Source organism: Panthera uncia (genome assembly GCF_023721935.1).
Source record: "Panthera uncia isolate 11264 chromosome C1 unlocalized genomic scaffold, Puncia_PCG_1.0 HiC_scaffold_4, whole genome shotgun sequence".
NCBI classification, from domain to species: Eukaryota; Metazoa; Chordata; class Mammalia; order Carnivora; family Felidae; genus Panthera; species Panthera uncia.
This window is the reverse complement of record NW_026057585.1, coordinates 90,383,965-90,398,544: the sequence shown is the minus strand read 5'-3', so window position 1 is coordinate 90,398,544 and position 14,580 is coordinate 90,383,965. Positions and strand designations below refer to the sequence as shown.

Sequence of the window (14,580 nt, the reverse complement as noted above, 5' to 3'; positions counted from 1 at the left end):
TAAAAGCCTGACAATCCTAAGTGTTGGTGAGCACAAGGGACACACGGAACTTGGACACACGACTGATGAGAGTATTCATGGTACAACCTCTTGGAAACTGGTTTGACTTTATCATTAGAGCTAAACGTGTTTTATACGCAATTCTATACCCCAGCAATTCTACTCCTGAGAAATGAGGGCTTTTGTCCACCACAGGGCATGTACATGAATGCTCATAGAAGCTTCATTCATAATAGTTGCAAGCTGGAAGCAAGCCACATGTTTGTCCACAGCGGAATGGGTAACTTTGCCATATTTGTAGCAGGGAATATTACAAAACAATGAAAAAGAATGAAGCCTGGCTAACCACAACAATAGGAGTGAGCCTCACAGACACAATGATAAACAGATACACTTAGGGGCGCCTGGGTGGAGCAGTCGGTTAAGCGTCCGACTTCAGCCAGGTCACGATCTCGCGGTCTGTGAGTTCGAGCCCCGCGTCAGGCTCTGGGCTGATGGCTCGGAGCCTGGAGCCTGTTTCTGATTCTGTGTCTCCCTCTCTCTCTGCCCCTCCCCCGTTCATGCTCTGTCTCTCTCTGTCCCAAAAATAAATAAAAAAAAACGTTGAAAAAAAAAATTAAAAAAAAAAACAAAAAAACAAAAAAACAAAAACAGATACACTTATCTGCGGAACTGAGTTCATTCCATACCTTCCCAGTCTAAGGTAAAAGAAGACAGAAGAGAGGTTGCCCATGGCAAGCCATAAGTATTGGCTCAGAAGGGGCACAGTGAGGCTTCCGGGTGATGGAAATCTTCTCCATCACCCAGTGCTGATTACATGTATACGTATGAATACGTTTAAAAACTTATCAAGCTGTATGCTTAAGATTTGTGCACTCTGTGTATGTTATGCTTTAATGAAAGGAAGGAAAGAAGGGAGGGGAGGAGGTCTCCTTTCCCCCCTCCTTTTATTCTTTCCTTCCTTCCCAGGGGCAGAAGGGGAAGCAGAGAAGGCAGGGGAGGGAACAAACCAAGCCAAGCCAGGCATTCAAGGGGCAGGAGGGGTCCTGGGAGTGGATACCAGGAAGGGAACCCGCCTCGACCACAGGGCACTGTGGATATGAATGCAGGCTCAGAACCAGACAAACCTGGGCACGAATCCAAGCACCTCCATCCGATAGATATGGAGCCCTGGGCAGCTCAACCTCTCTGCACTCACATTTCTTCACCTGCCGATGGGACTATAACATTATCTGCCTGGAGGAACTGTGTTAGCAGTAAATGACATAGCCATGTAGGTTAGTATTTGTAAAGCACTTAGCACAAAGCCTGCCAAAGGGCCCATGCCACATAAATGTCTGTTAAGAAAATAAATGCATTAAAAAAGTCAACAAACAAATCACTGAAATGCTCAGCACGGTGCCCGGCACACAGCAAGGTGTATAGATAACGGCAAGAGCTAACATTACGTGCCTGTTGCTGGGGGCCAGGCCCTGGGGCTGCAACGTTAACATGTTCAGTCTTGGCTAACTCTATGAGCCCAGGCATCACCATAATGTCCAGGCTCAGAGGAGAAGTAAATGAGTCCGGGTCACCCAGCCAGTAAATTGCAGACTGGAGCCCAAAGCCAGAGCTCTTGGCCACTACCTCTGTTTAAATACTCATCACAACTGCCAAGAGATATCAAGTCTAATACCCACACTCAGCACAGCCTTTGGCCCATAAATGCATTCTTCTCCAGCTGAGCAATAAAAATGTTTATCCTCAGGGGTGCCTGAGTGGCTTAGTCGGTTAAGTGTCCGACTTCGGCTCAGGTCATGATCTCGCGGTTCGTAAGTTCAAGACCCACCTCGGGCTCTGCTGTCTCCCTCTTTCTCTACCCCTTCCCCATTTGTATGCGCGCGCTTTCTCTCAAAATAAATAAATAAACTTAAAAAACAATTTTATCCTCAAAATATTACTTCTACAGAGGAGTTATTAAAAGTCCGTGCAATATTAAATATTAAAAAGTCTGTGAAACTAAATATTTCGTTAGTTTTTTAAAGTAACCCTGAAGCAACAAGTCAACTTGTGTAGAAACATAATAGTTTGCAAAGCACTTTACAATGCACTTAAATCTCACAACTACTATGTACGGTTAAGAAGGACATGAGCTATTAGGATTCCCTCCTGTAGCTGAGAAACAGGCTCAGAGAGGCCAAGGGCTTTTCCCAAAATTACACAGTAACTAAGTAAAGAAAGTCGCCCCAGACTTCTGGCTCCAAACCCTGGGTTCTTTCCTCTACGTATGCACAGGGATCCTTCTTCCCTTGTTTCAGATGAAGGAACCGAGGCCCAGAGAGGTTAAGACCGTGGTCAGTGTCACCCAGCAAGACTGGCCTCCAATGGTTGCTCCAGAAACCCAAGTTTGAGGTTCGCAGCAGATCTCCCTGGCTCACAGGATCAGCCCAGACCGCGGTGGTGGACAAAGGGGACAAGAAGTCACAAGCGAAGGGGCGGGGCAGCGCCCAGCCATGATGTGGCAGGCTTAGTGGTTTAATCCACTCCATTCAGAGGCCGTGGTAATTGTGCCTCTCACCCAGAAGAGCCCAAGGTGGTATTTTATCGGGCTGGTACTTGGAGGGCCCCACGTTAGTTCTCAGTTCAAGAATAAACAGCCTTCCAGTCAGAGAAGCACGAGCTGGCCTGTCTCTATCCACAGGGGAGAGGGGATGAGCTTGGGGCACAAAAAAGCTCCGATCACGTCAAACTGCCTCATTCATTCAACAAGATACACTCTTGATGTCCTATAATCCCTTCTCTACACAGCAGCTGGAGTGGCCCTTTTGTCATATATACCAATCATGTCACTCGCCCGCTTAAAGGTCTCCAAAGGCGTCCCCTCACACCAGGACGCACACTAATCCCCTTAGGGTGGCCCTTGCCTGGCCCTGGACTCATCTCACGCCCCCCAACCCGGCCTGCTCACTACACCACGGCCACACTGGCTGGCCATCGATGTGCTTGCAAATATGCAAGCTGGTCCCCCCTCCAGGCCTTTACACCTGCCGTTCCCCTGCCTGGGACACTCTTCCTCTGACCTTCACATCATTCTGCCTCAGCCTGAATGTCACCTCCTCTGAGAGGCCCTCCCTGACCTCTCAGGCTCAAGTACTCCTGCCCTTCTACCCTAGCACCCTGTTCTAGCTTTATACTTACTCCCGTCTTAAATAATATACAATGCAAATTATTTATTTACCCATGTATCCCAATAGAACATACGCTTGAGGGAGGCCCCTGGTTGTTTTGTTTTTTCTTTCTTTTTTACTGCCATGCTTCTAGCTCTCTGAACAGGCTGTGGAATATTGCAGGCATTCGATAAATATGTGCTGGGTGAGTGAAGAAGGGAACGTGATGTGTGACACCCTGGTCCGGGCCTTGGGACAGATCAGGTGACAAACTGACAAATGCCCTGCTTGCGTTCTGGTGGGACACAGGCAGCAATCCAGCAATATATAATAATAATCTAAGTAACTTGCCCAAGATCATGTGGCTGGTAAGTGGCAGAACTAGAGTCACAGTCGGGTCGACGGTCGGATCCACGAAGGGATCACCGGGGAAGAAGCATCCGGATGAGGGGGACGCGAAGTGATGTGGCAGGAGGGGGTGACGACGGTGTGCAGTTGAAAGGGACCGCTCTAGCGGAGGCCTGCGGGACGCAAGGGCGACAGCCGGGCGGGTGGATAGGAGAGGGTACTCCGTAGAGGAAGCCGTGCGGTGGTAGAGACAGACAAGTGAACAGACGATGACAAACCAGCAGGATAAACGTAAGGGCAACACGGGTGGAGGGATACAAACAGGGGCCTGCCACCCAGAACCGGCTTCCGAGAGAAGGTACCGGTCAGACAGGGGTGAGGTCGACAGCAAGAGCATGTTCTGGGCACAGGGGACAGCACGTGTCAAGGCCCAGAGGTACAAGAGAGAAGATGCTTTAAAATTTTTTTTTCTTTTAATGTTTATTTATTTTTTGAGAGAGAGAGACAGAGTGTGAGTGGGGGAGCAGCAGAGAGAGAGGGAGACACAGAGACAGAAGCAGGCTCCAGGCTCTGAGCTGTCTGCACAGAGCCCGATGTGCGGCTCGAACTCATGAACCGCGAGATCATGACCTGAGCTGAAGTCGGATGCTTACCGACTGAGCCACCCAGGCGCCCCTAGAGGGAAGATGCTTTTGAAGAACCAAAAAGATGCCCGGTCAGACTTCATTGTGAAGGCAGTGGCCGTGGGGGCGGGGAGCTGAGTTAGGGTATGGGTGGATGTCTTGGTACTAATATTTTGCCTGTGAGATTGTAATTATTTTAAGATAAAGAACTTTTTAAAAAGCAGCGGGATGTCTCTATAGCATGGCAAAAACCTTAAGTTCCAAGTAAATTAAAAGCAAATGTTCACCTTACCCCAAATTAACCAGTTCATTCTTTTATTTATTTATTTTTGACAGCGAGCGAAGAGAGAGAGAATGGCAGAGACCGAGGGAGAGAGAGAGAATCCCAAGCAGACTCCGCAATGTCAGTGCAGAGCCTGATACAGGGCTCGAACCCATGAACCGTGAGATCATGACTTGAGCTGAAATCAAGAGTCGGATGCTTAACCGAATGAGCCACCCAGGCACCCAGAACTAGTTCATTTAATAAATATACGTTTGATCTTGGCCAAAAGGTCAAGAAGCAATTAATTTAATAAATACATATCGGCACCTATTACATGGAAGGCGTCATCCTACACGCTATGCAAACAGCGGAGACTAAGACAGACAGACAACAGCCCTCCATCATGGAGATATATTCCAGGGAAGGAGACAGACAGTAAGTAAACTCATATTTACAATAAGACAATTTTAAATAATGGTGAGGGTTTGAGGAAAAAGAAACCTTAAATAACACGCACCCAGATTTCAGAAAACAGTTGCTGGCTTCCCCTGGCCTCTCCTCTCTCCAAGTCTGGAAACAGGCTGCTCAGCTTCCTGAAGGTTCTTGGAGAAATATGCAAATTGCCCTGTGGGGGAGCAAACCAGAAAAACCAGCCTGTGGGTCCATAGGGTGTGGGATCTGGAGGAGGAGGAGAGAGAAAGAGGCATCTGTTAGCTAATGCTTTGTCCTCTGGGCCTTTGCCCCAGTAGGTTCCCCTACCTGGGATACTTTTCTCTGCTGGACGGCAGGCAGCGGCCATCACTGAGCACAGCCCTGGCATTTCCCCTGGGCTCGTGCATTTGTTGTCTCATTTAATATCCCTGTTCTGACTTCTCCTAACTTGAGATGTGGTCGCAGCGCCCAGCTCCACGATTAGCCTGGCAGTAGCTGGCAGGCACCGCATCTCCTTCATAGCTGTACCTTGTGCCCTGAGCACATACCGGCCACGGAGGGAGTGCTCAGAAAATAGCTGTTGCAGGAATGAATGAATGAACTAGCTTTTAGGCTTAAGCAAGAGCCGTATTTTCCTGCTAATTCTCCCCCAAAGGTGCTCCTGTTCTTATTCTTTGCTGGAGCATCAGATGAGCAGGGGAGATGGGGCAGGGGGGCCAACCAAGCATCTGGAATTACCCAGGGTTCCCCACCACCTCAGATAATCTGCGCTTCCTCCTACTGGCCATTTTCCATGCCAAAGAACCAGAGTATGATTTTCTGCCTCTTTAATCCTTACAAAATTTTTAAGTTTATTTATTTATTTTGGGGGAGAGAGAGCGAGAGAGTGAGCGGGGCAGAGGCAGAGAGAGAGGGAAGAGAGAATCTCAAGCAGGCTCTGCACTGTCAGCACAGAGCCCAAGGTGGGGCTCGAACTCACGAACCATGAGATCATGCCCTGAGCTGAAATCAAGAGTTGGACGCTTAACCGACTGAGCCACTCAAGCGCCCCACCTCTTTAATCCTTTTTAAGGAATTATCAGGGATAACGTCCTTCTCCTGGAGATGCCCTTCCTATGGGGCATGGCAAAGTGCCTTCACCATGCCTACAAACTACGAGATTCAAGCTGTGAGTCCAACCATGTTAAAAAATGCAGAGGAGACAAAATGGCTGGAAATAGTCTCTCAAATTCTCCATGAAAGGTGAGATAGCTGAGGCTTTTCTGCCATACATATGTGTTGCTTTTGCATTCTGAAGAAATGCATATCTGGTACGTGTATCTGTCCAGAGAGTGGAGACTGTTAGGACTCCTATCAGGATGGCAACGGTGGCTGTCTCTAATCGAAGCAGGGGGCTCTTGGATTCTGGATCATCTTAATTGTTTTTCTTTATTAATTATGTTTTGTGAATTTTCAGTAATGTGTTGATTTTATGATCCAAAAAAAGGACATGATTTTATTTATTTTTATTTTCTATTTTTTTAATGTTTATTTATTTCTGAAAGAGACAGAGACAGAATGCGAGCGGGTTAGGGGCAGAGAGAGAGGGAGACCCAGAATCCGAAGCCGGCTCCAGGCTCCGAGCTGTCAGCACAGAGCCCGACGCGGGGCTCAAGCTCACAAACCACGAGATCATGACCCGAGCTGAAGTCGGACACTCAACCGACTGAGCCACCCAGGCACCCCAGGACGTGATTTTAACTTATAACATGGGTTGCTGACACAGGCTTATTCATACTGGCTGGGGAGAGCTGATTCAACAGGTCACTGGCAGCCTGAGATGGGCCACAGTGGGAGTATTTCTACTACAGAAATTGGCAGATGCTACAAATGATGGATTTTATTTTCCAAAGAGGTGGTTAACAGTACATCACTGGATATACAAAATGATTCCAGGTATGTTTTTTGTTTTTTAAAAATTTTTGAGGAGACAGAGAGAGAGAGAGCGAGCACGAGCAGGGGAGGGGCAGAGAGACAGGGAGACACAGAATCCGAAGCAGGCTCCAGGCTCCGCGCTGTCAGCACAGAGCCTGCCTGATGCAGGGCTTGAACCCATGAATCATGAGATCACGACTCGAGCCAAAGTTGGCTGCTTAACCGACTGAGCCACCCCCCGCGACCTTCCAGGTATGTTTTTTAAAACAGTTTCACAGAACAAAAAGATCACTAGGAGGGGCGCCTGGGTGGCTCAGTCAGTTAAGCGTCCAGCTCTTGTTTTCTGCTCTTGCCTTTCATGAGATCGAGCCCCGCGTCGGGCTCCTTGCTGTCAGGTCACTATCTCTTGGTGGCAGGGTTGTGGGACTAGAACTTATTGGGTTTTGTTCTATTTTTCTGTATTTTTGACATTTTCTGTCCTGAGCATATTGATGCTTTCATAAAGAAAACAATTTTTGTATTTCTAAGTTTATTTATTTATTCTGAGAGAGAGCGAGAGAGTGTGTATGCAAGTTGGGGAGGGGCAGAGAGAGAGGGAGAGAGAAAATTCCAAGCAGATTTCGCACTGAGCCCGACGTGGGGCTCGATCCCACGACCGTGAGATCTTAACCTGAGCTGAAATCGAGAGTTAGATGCTTAACCAACAGAGCCACTCAGGAGCCCTGAAAAGAAAAGCAAATTTTTTTTTTTTTAACATTTATTCATTTTTTTGAGAGCCAGAGAGGGAGTGTGAGCAGAGAAGGGGCAGAGAGAAAGAGAGAGAGAGAGAGAGAGGGAGGGAGAGAAAGAGAGACAAAATCCAAAGCAGGCTCCAGGCTCTGAGCTGTCAAGACAGAGCCCGATGCAGGGCTCGAACTCACACGCGGTGAGATCATGACCTGAGCCGAGGTCAGAGGCTTCACCAACCGAGCCACCCAGGCGCCCCCCGAAATTTTTTTTAATTAAAAACAACGTTGCTCTTGCCCCAGAAGAGGAGTGCTTTACCTCAGAAAGCCCTGGTCTCATGTGGCCCACCAAGCCCACGGGGCTGAGGTCCCAGTTAAGTCCCATTCCGTTGACCAATAAACAGGTCTTGTAATCAACAAGATGGACAGGGGGTAGCGTGACCCATCTACCCAGTTTGTTGTGATGGAGGAGCCCCTGGTCCCAACCCTACGGACTGTCCACTTGCATGGGTTGGGTCCCCCAACTATGCCAGCTGAGGGAGTGTGGTGGCAGCTCCCCAGCTCACTGAGGGAGTGTGGTGGGGCTGGGAGATGTACCCTTGAACTGTATACACTGGTCCTCACAGGGGACTCTCCCCCTTGGTCTGATTTAGCATCAGGATCCGGTCCAAGTTGAGCTGAGATGCCCAAGTATGTCTGAGAAGCTAAACCGATTTCGAGAGGGAGAGCTGGATTCCTGCAGTGAGAAAAAGACCTTGCTGGTCGGGGCCAGTGGTGACTCCATGCCCTGGGGCCACCTAGTGTGCGCACAGCTGGTCCAGCAGCACCCACGGCCTTGGAGGTCACCGATGGACAGAGTAGCTTCTAGTTCAGGTACTGTGGAGACACCAAGAACTCCGAGAAAGGCCTGCACTTGACCTGCACTTGACCAACTGGCAGGGACAGAACATATACATGGTGAGAATGCACGGGGTGAACACTCAGCCATGGCTAGCCTGCACAGCCCAGGCCCAGGACGGACAGGCATGCCAGAGCGGGCCTTGTCATGATGGTCTGTGATTATGAGTTTTATCTAGCCAGCTACATTACCTACCACCGAAAAAACAAAAACAAAAACAAAAACAAAAGCAAAAGCAAAAACAAAAACTGGTTGAGCTATTTTTGTCAGTAGTGAGGGCAGAGAGCCACTCCACATCTGTCCTCGGCTCTGCATGCACCCACAGTAGGCACTCAACCGATAATCGTTAACTAACGCTATAAACAACACGGCGGGATTTCTCCTTGGGGGGGGATGAAAACTTCCAAAGTCAGCACCGAGGAGAAAACCAGTATGATCAATATTATCCTTGGACGTCCTTTAAATCACCCTTAAAACTCCATGACCTGAGCCTTTCTTTAGAAGATCACATGCAAGGATGGATTTCTTGTGTTTTTCTTACACGCCAGCCCATTATGGACTTTTTCCTCCGCTTGGAGCAGCCAGTGAACGCCAAGGTCAAATTTGATGTGGATGCATGTGTATGGAGAGGGCGGGGAAGGTGTTCTCTTTCTCTCTCTTTCCTTCTTTTCCTGGTTAACTGGTTACAGTTGAGTTTTTATGAGTGAGACTGAAGTACAATAAAATAAGCATCACTAGTGGGAAAACTACAATATCACGGGAGGGCTGGGGAATGAACTGTGTTGAAGCCAAGGAGGAAGAAAAGCACGTGACCGAAGAAATTCTTCACAACAAAGAGAGCCACAGCACCGTCCTTAGGCCAGAAACTCTGAAGATGGTAGTTCTGAGCTCATGCCCACACACACTCTTGGGATCATCCTAGAAGGGCGGATTCTAGACAGTTCCAGTTCATTCCCCACCTCCCAATCCCCTCCAGCATTTTAGGAGAGAAACCCATTCATTCTATACCTCTATCTGGAACTTACGTGGGAAGCCAGTGGCAAACGTAGCATCTCAGGAGGTCTCCATGGCAACAGAAGAACCCAGAGGGTTTCAAATAATTCCACTACAGACCAGAAGAAAAAAGAGATGTTGGCCCAGAGGGAAAGGTCCTATCCCATCTCACCTCAGAGGACAGTAGGTGGTGGAGTAGGGTGACAGCGTGCCCCTGGGGTAGATACTCAGGTTGTATGACATCTCGTCCACGTTGTGGTCGCCCCATTCCTCCCCGACTAGCACCCTGGTACAAGCCGAGATCATCTCAGGTGGATCCCAGCGGGAGTCTCCCCACCGGTTTCCTGCTCCGTCTGTTCTCCCCCCTGGCTGTCCACCACGCAGTGGCCAGCGAGCTCCGTCTCCCCCTGAAGTCAGCTCATGTCCCTTCTCTGCTCCAAACCTCTACTGATCCCCTTTCCATGCTCGACAGTTCTTCCAGTGTTGCCTGGTCCATACGCAACCTGGCCCCTGGCCTCTCTGCCCTCCGCCCCCTCTCCCTTCACTAGCTCTGCTCCAGCCACACCATCCTCCTTGCCGCTCCTGGAGCCCACCAGGCACGCTCTCATCTCAAGGCCTTTGCACTTGCCCGTTCCCTCTGCCCGGAATGCTGTTCCCGCAGACAAATGCATGGCCGGCTCTCTCGCCTCCCTCCTGTCTCTGTTCAAATCTCACAGTTCGGTGAGACCACCCTGTCCCTGCCTTCCACCCTAATCCTCTTTACCTGGCGCCTGCACTTGGTCCACAGCACGAATCACCGTCTGACCTACTAGATCATTTTCTGGTTTACACTTACGGCTCAGTGTCTATCTCTTCCTGCCCTTACGTAAGCACGGTAGGCACTTACGAACATTTGTTGAATGAATGGTGGTCTCTACTTGGGAGGAACTAGAATATAACGTGAGGCACATTTGCCGAGGAAGGAGGTGGGGGTGGGGAGGCAAAGCTTGTAATGATCCACACGATCCACTGGTTCTCAAACGGCCCCAAAGGGCCCCAGGGACTTCTCCTGGTCCGGTGGGCGAGGGGAGATACGGTGGGGACCTTCAATGCCCCACCTTCAAATTATAACAGTAAAATAATCCACAATACCACCTTTGGGTATTTTCCACTCAAAAGAAATGAAAGCAGGGTGTCAAAGACATCTGCACACCCATGTTCATAGCAGCTAAATAAAAGGTGCATGTAACCCAAGAGTCCGTCAATGGATGAAGGGATGAACAACAATAAGAAAGGACTCGATCCCACGGAGTATTACTCAGCCTTCAAAAAGGAAGGAAATCCTGACATATTACAACATGGATGAACCTTGAGGCCATTATGCTAAGTGAAATAAGCCAGTCACAGAAAGACAAATACTGCATGATTTCACTAATGTGAGGTACCTAGACTAGTCCAAATTATAGAGACAGAAAGCAGAATGGTGGCCAGGGGCTGGGGGAAGGGGAACTAGACAGGTTTAATGGATCCAGAGTTTCAGATTTGCAAGTGGAAAAGTTCTGGAGATAGGTTGCACGACTATGTGCATATACTTAACACTATTGACCTGCACGCTTAAAAATGGTTAAAGGTGGTAAGTTTTATGTTATTTTATCACAATTAAATTTTATTTATTTTTTATTTTTTTTAATTTTTTTAACGTTTATTTATTTTTGAGACAGAGAGAAACAGAGCATGAATGGGAGAGGGTCAGAGAGAGAGGGAGACACAGAATCCGAAACAGGCTCCAGGCTCTGAGCAGTCAGCACAGAGCCCGACGCGGGGCTCGAACTCAAGGACCGCGAGATCATGACCTGAGCCGAAGTCGGCCGCTTAACCGACTGAGCCACCCAGGCGCCCCCACAATTAAATTTTAAAGAATTGTAAGCCACCCCCTTGCACACATCATTTCATTTCCTCCCAACCAGCCCTACAAAGTAGGTATCTCCAATCTACGAGAGAGACAGAGAGGCCGTGAGAAATGAAGGTTAAGGTCACCGGGCAAGTAATGTGGGATTTAAATGCACCTGGGCCTTAGCCCAGAGGTAGCCGTCTCAGCTATGATGCTGCACCACTCTCTTTAGTCTAGCTGATGTCCTGAGGTGGCCCAAAAGATTTCAAACACAAATTGAAAGCCACCAAACTACATGACTCTCACTAGTTCCCATCTGACCACAGGCTAGCACCCCGCTTTTCAGCCAGCCCAAGCACTTCTGGGACAGACCTAACCTGTCTTTCCATCTTCATTTTCCTCCAGTCCCCTTCTTCCAGCCAGGCCTTAGCCAAACTGCATTATCTGCGGCTTCTAGCCCACACTGGGATGCCCACCTCGGGCCTCAACTCATGCCGATCTCTCGGTGTCCAAACGATGTCCTTTTTCAAAAGTACAGTTTAATACTAAAATCAGCGAAGATTTCCTGCCAGCTTATTCTCATGAGCCCAATTCAGCCTCACAACCGCCTTATGAGGAAGAAACTATCATTGTCCCCATTTTACATATGAGAAAACTGAGGCCAATCGAGGTGAAGGCCACACATCTGGCAAATAGCGATGCCTGGATGCACCCCCACAGGCCTGTGTGACTTCAAACTCCAAATTCTTCTCCACTTTATCAAAGGGGCTCAGGGATTGCCATGAGCCTCCCTGGATTTGTGCAGCTGAACTGGGGCCTGCTGCCTCTGGACACCCTGCTGCCTCTGGACAGAGAAAGGTGGCCGCTTTCTCTGGCCAGCCTGTCACCTGCTCTCGGGTCTAACAGCTGCTTGCTTAAGTGCCAGTCTCCTCCCCTAGGAGGGTCAGGGTCAGAGTGGACAATGCTCAGGACATCAGTGCTTCTCCCCCCAGGCTCCTCAGCAAAAGAGCGGGCCCTACCCCTCTTCCCTCCCAGCAGACCCTGCGTAACTTCCTTATCAAATTTGTCACCAATGCACAATGGATCGATTACAGGTTTACTTGTTTGTGGTCTGTCTCTCCGGAAAAAGCTCCACCAGGGCAGTGGCTTTTGTGTCGTTTCCCTGATGCTCCCTACAACAGTGCCTGGCAGAGAAGGCGTTCAATCCCTGTGTGTGGAATGTGACAGCAAGGGTTGTAAAGGCTGAAATGCTGACTGTTGCAAACATTCCGTTTCTCGAGCCAGGCAGGGAGCCTCCTCGCCTGGAAGTCAGCCACCCCCACCTCTGCCTCTTTCTTACATTTCTCTACTGAGGGCAGTAACAGGTTACCAACAGGGACACCGGAGCCTCTGAATAAATACACCTTTGCTTACACCTGACTTGGCAAGGCCTCTGATACAGGCCACACTTTGGACCATGCTTTACCATTTGAGAAGCATTCGGACGTGGTATCATCAACGCTATGCACTTTTATGACCCCTGCTGAATAACAATGACAGGCTCACAGAGGTGGTGGGTCACATCACAGCTATAGAGTGGCAATGCCAGGTTTATGGACTCTGAGGTTGGTTGGACCACTCTCTATCCACCGACCTTCCCACCCCCTACCAAATCCCTGGGGAGTTGGGGAGAACGCTCAGGCTGGCTGAGCATCTAGATAGAGGCCCACTAGGGTTTGAGGCTCTGAGGTTCAGTCTCTCTCTGCCCTCTTCACATACTTCACAGTTGGTAAGATTCCAATGGTCTCTCCTCTCTGCTCAGCCCTCCCAACCCTCCCCCCACTCCCCAAGAGCAGGATTTTATTCCATTCTTTGTAGTATACTCCCCAAGGGCAACACTTGCCTTGTTCGCTGCTGTATTTTCAGTGCCTAAACATTACACACTGGCACACAGTCGGTGCTCAATTAATATCTGTCCAATGAATGAATGGATAGCCCTAAAGCTTAACAGGGTTTCATATTTTCTGCAGTGAAATAAACCCTGAGTCAGGAAAAAGAGAACTAACACGTTCACTCCTACTTCGTGTTAGGCACTAGTCTTAGGTCAAGGCCCAGAGTCCAGCCCCGCTGTACTCCCAGCTGTGGCTCCAGAGAAAGGACATGGTGAACGTCTACTCTGTCTCTGTGCCCGGCACAGGTAACCCAGGTTTTAAAATGTTCTCCTCCCTAGGGGTACTGTCTCGGGGAAGTCATCTCTCGCAGCCTGTTTATCTAGCTGTCAAATCCCCTCAAAAGTTAGTAGCGCTGGTCCTTCTTTCCTACTCTGTCAACAGGTGGCAGGGTGAGAAACATGGCCCATCTGTAATTGGGGGCTTTTTTCCAGAAGAAATTCCCAGCCCCACCTTGGAATTCTCAGTTTGAAGGTGTGCTGTGAGCTCAGAAAGCCGCAGGGGCAAGGAGAGAGGACATCAGGGGTGCCCGGAGGCCTTCTTCACCGGTTCGTGGAGGGGCCACTTCCGACAAGGGAAAGCCCGCGACCCTGTGTGACCTTGGGCAAGTTCCTTCCTCTCCCAGGACCAGAGCAGCGTCGTCACTTGCCAAGGGAGGAGCTGGGCGACCTTTAAGGGCTCATAGCCCTGAGCCGGGAGGCAGGGAATGGCCTGAGTGCTCTGCCCGGTCTCAGTTTCCCCATCTGTCGCCCTACGTAATTTCTAGAGGCACTTTCCCTTCTGAAAGAAACCAAGCAACAACTAGGCAGCCTGGGCACCTGCAGTCAACGCTGGGAGCAGTGTGAGGCCACTCCTCGGGAGGCCTGGCGCCCACGAGGGCGGAGAGCGGGGTGGGGGGGGGCAAAGGCCCGCGGGGCCGGGTCGGCCGGGCCACGCAGGGGCAACCCTCGTGCGGGCAGCCGCGGGGAGTGGCCCTGGGGTGGGGGAGCTCCACCCGCGGCCCACTTGAACCCGTACTTCTTACCTGGCGGCGGCGGCAGCGGCGGCAAAGGCAAGGACTCCTCCGGTTCCCCCCGCCCGCTCGGCCCCGCCCCGCCCCGCCCCGCCCCGCCCGCTCGGGCGATTCCGCGGCCGGCGCCGCAACGAGCTCCCGGCAGCCCCGCCCCTTCACGCTCGGCCCCGCCCCACCCCTCCCGCTCGGCCCCGCCCTTCCTGCCCGGGTGGTGCCGCCGCCTGCGCAGACCTTCCTGAGCTTGTGTGTGGGTCGGCCTGCCGGGATCCAGGCTCCTAAGTGTCTCAGCCCTTTTCTCTTGGTCGCAACTCTACGACAGGGGTGCCGGCATCAGGAGGTGACGGGCCAACCCGAGCGCGAAACGCGGTGTGTGGGTCTGTTGGCCTTCCAGGAAACAGCAGGACCTCAGGGCCAGAGAGAAGGCCC

The 14,580-nt window shown here is 50.4% G+C and overlaps 1 protein-coding gene across 7 annotated transcripts in view; it reads right to left on the bottom strand.

The window, feature by feature from the left end:
* Window positions 1–14,248, bottom strand: part of TMCO4 (transmembrane and coiled-coil domains 4) — a 103,301-nt gene extending 89,053 nt beyond the window's left edge. For all 7 annotated transcript variants that reach the window (XR_007454908.1, XR_007454909.1, XR_007454910.1 and 4 more), the window contains exons 1-3: window positions 14,167–14,248; window positions 9,377–9,456; window positions 4,900–5,060 (exon numbers count right to left, since the gene is read on the bottom strand). The gene's annotated coding sequence lies outside the window, so the exon portion shown is untranslated. The remainder of the gene's footprint in view (window positions 1–4,899; window positions 5,061–9,376; window positions 9,457–14,166) is intronic.
* Between the last annotated feature and the right edge of the window lie 332 nt (window positions 14,249–14,580).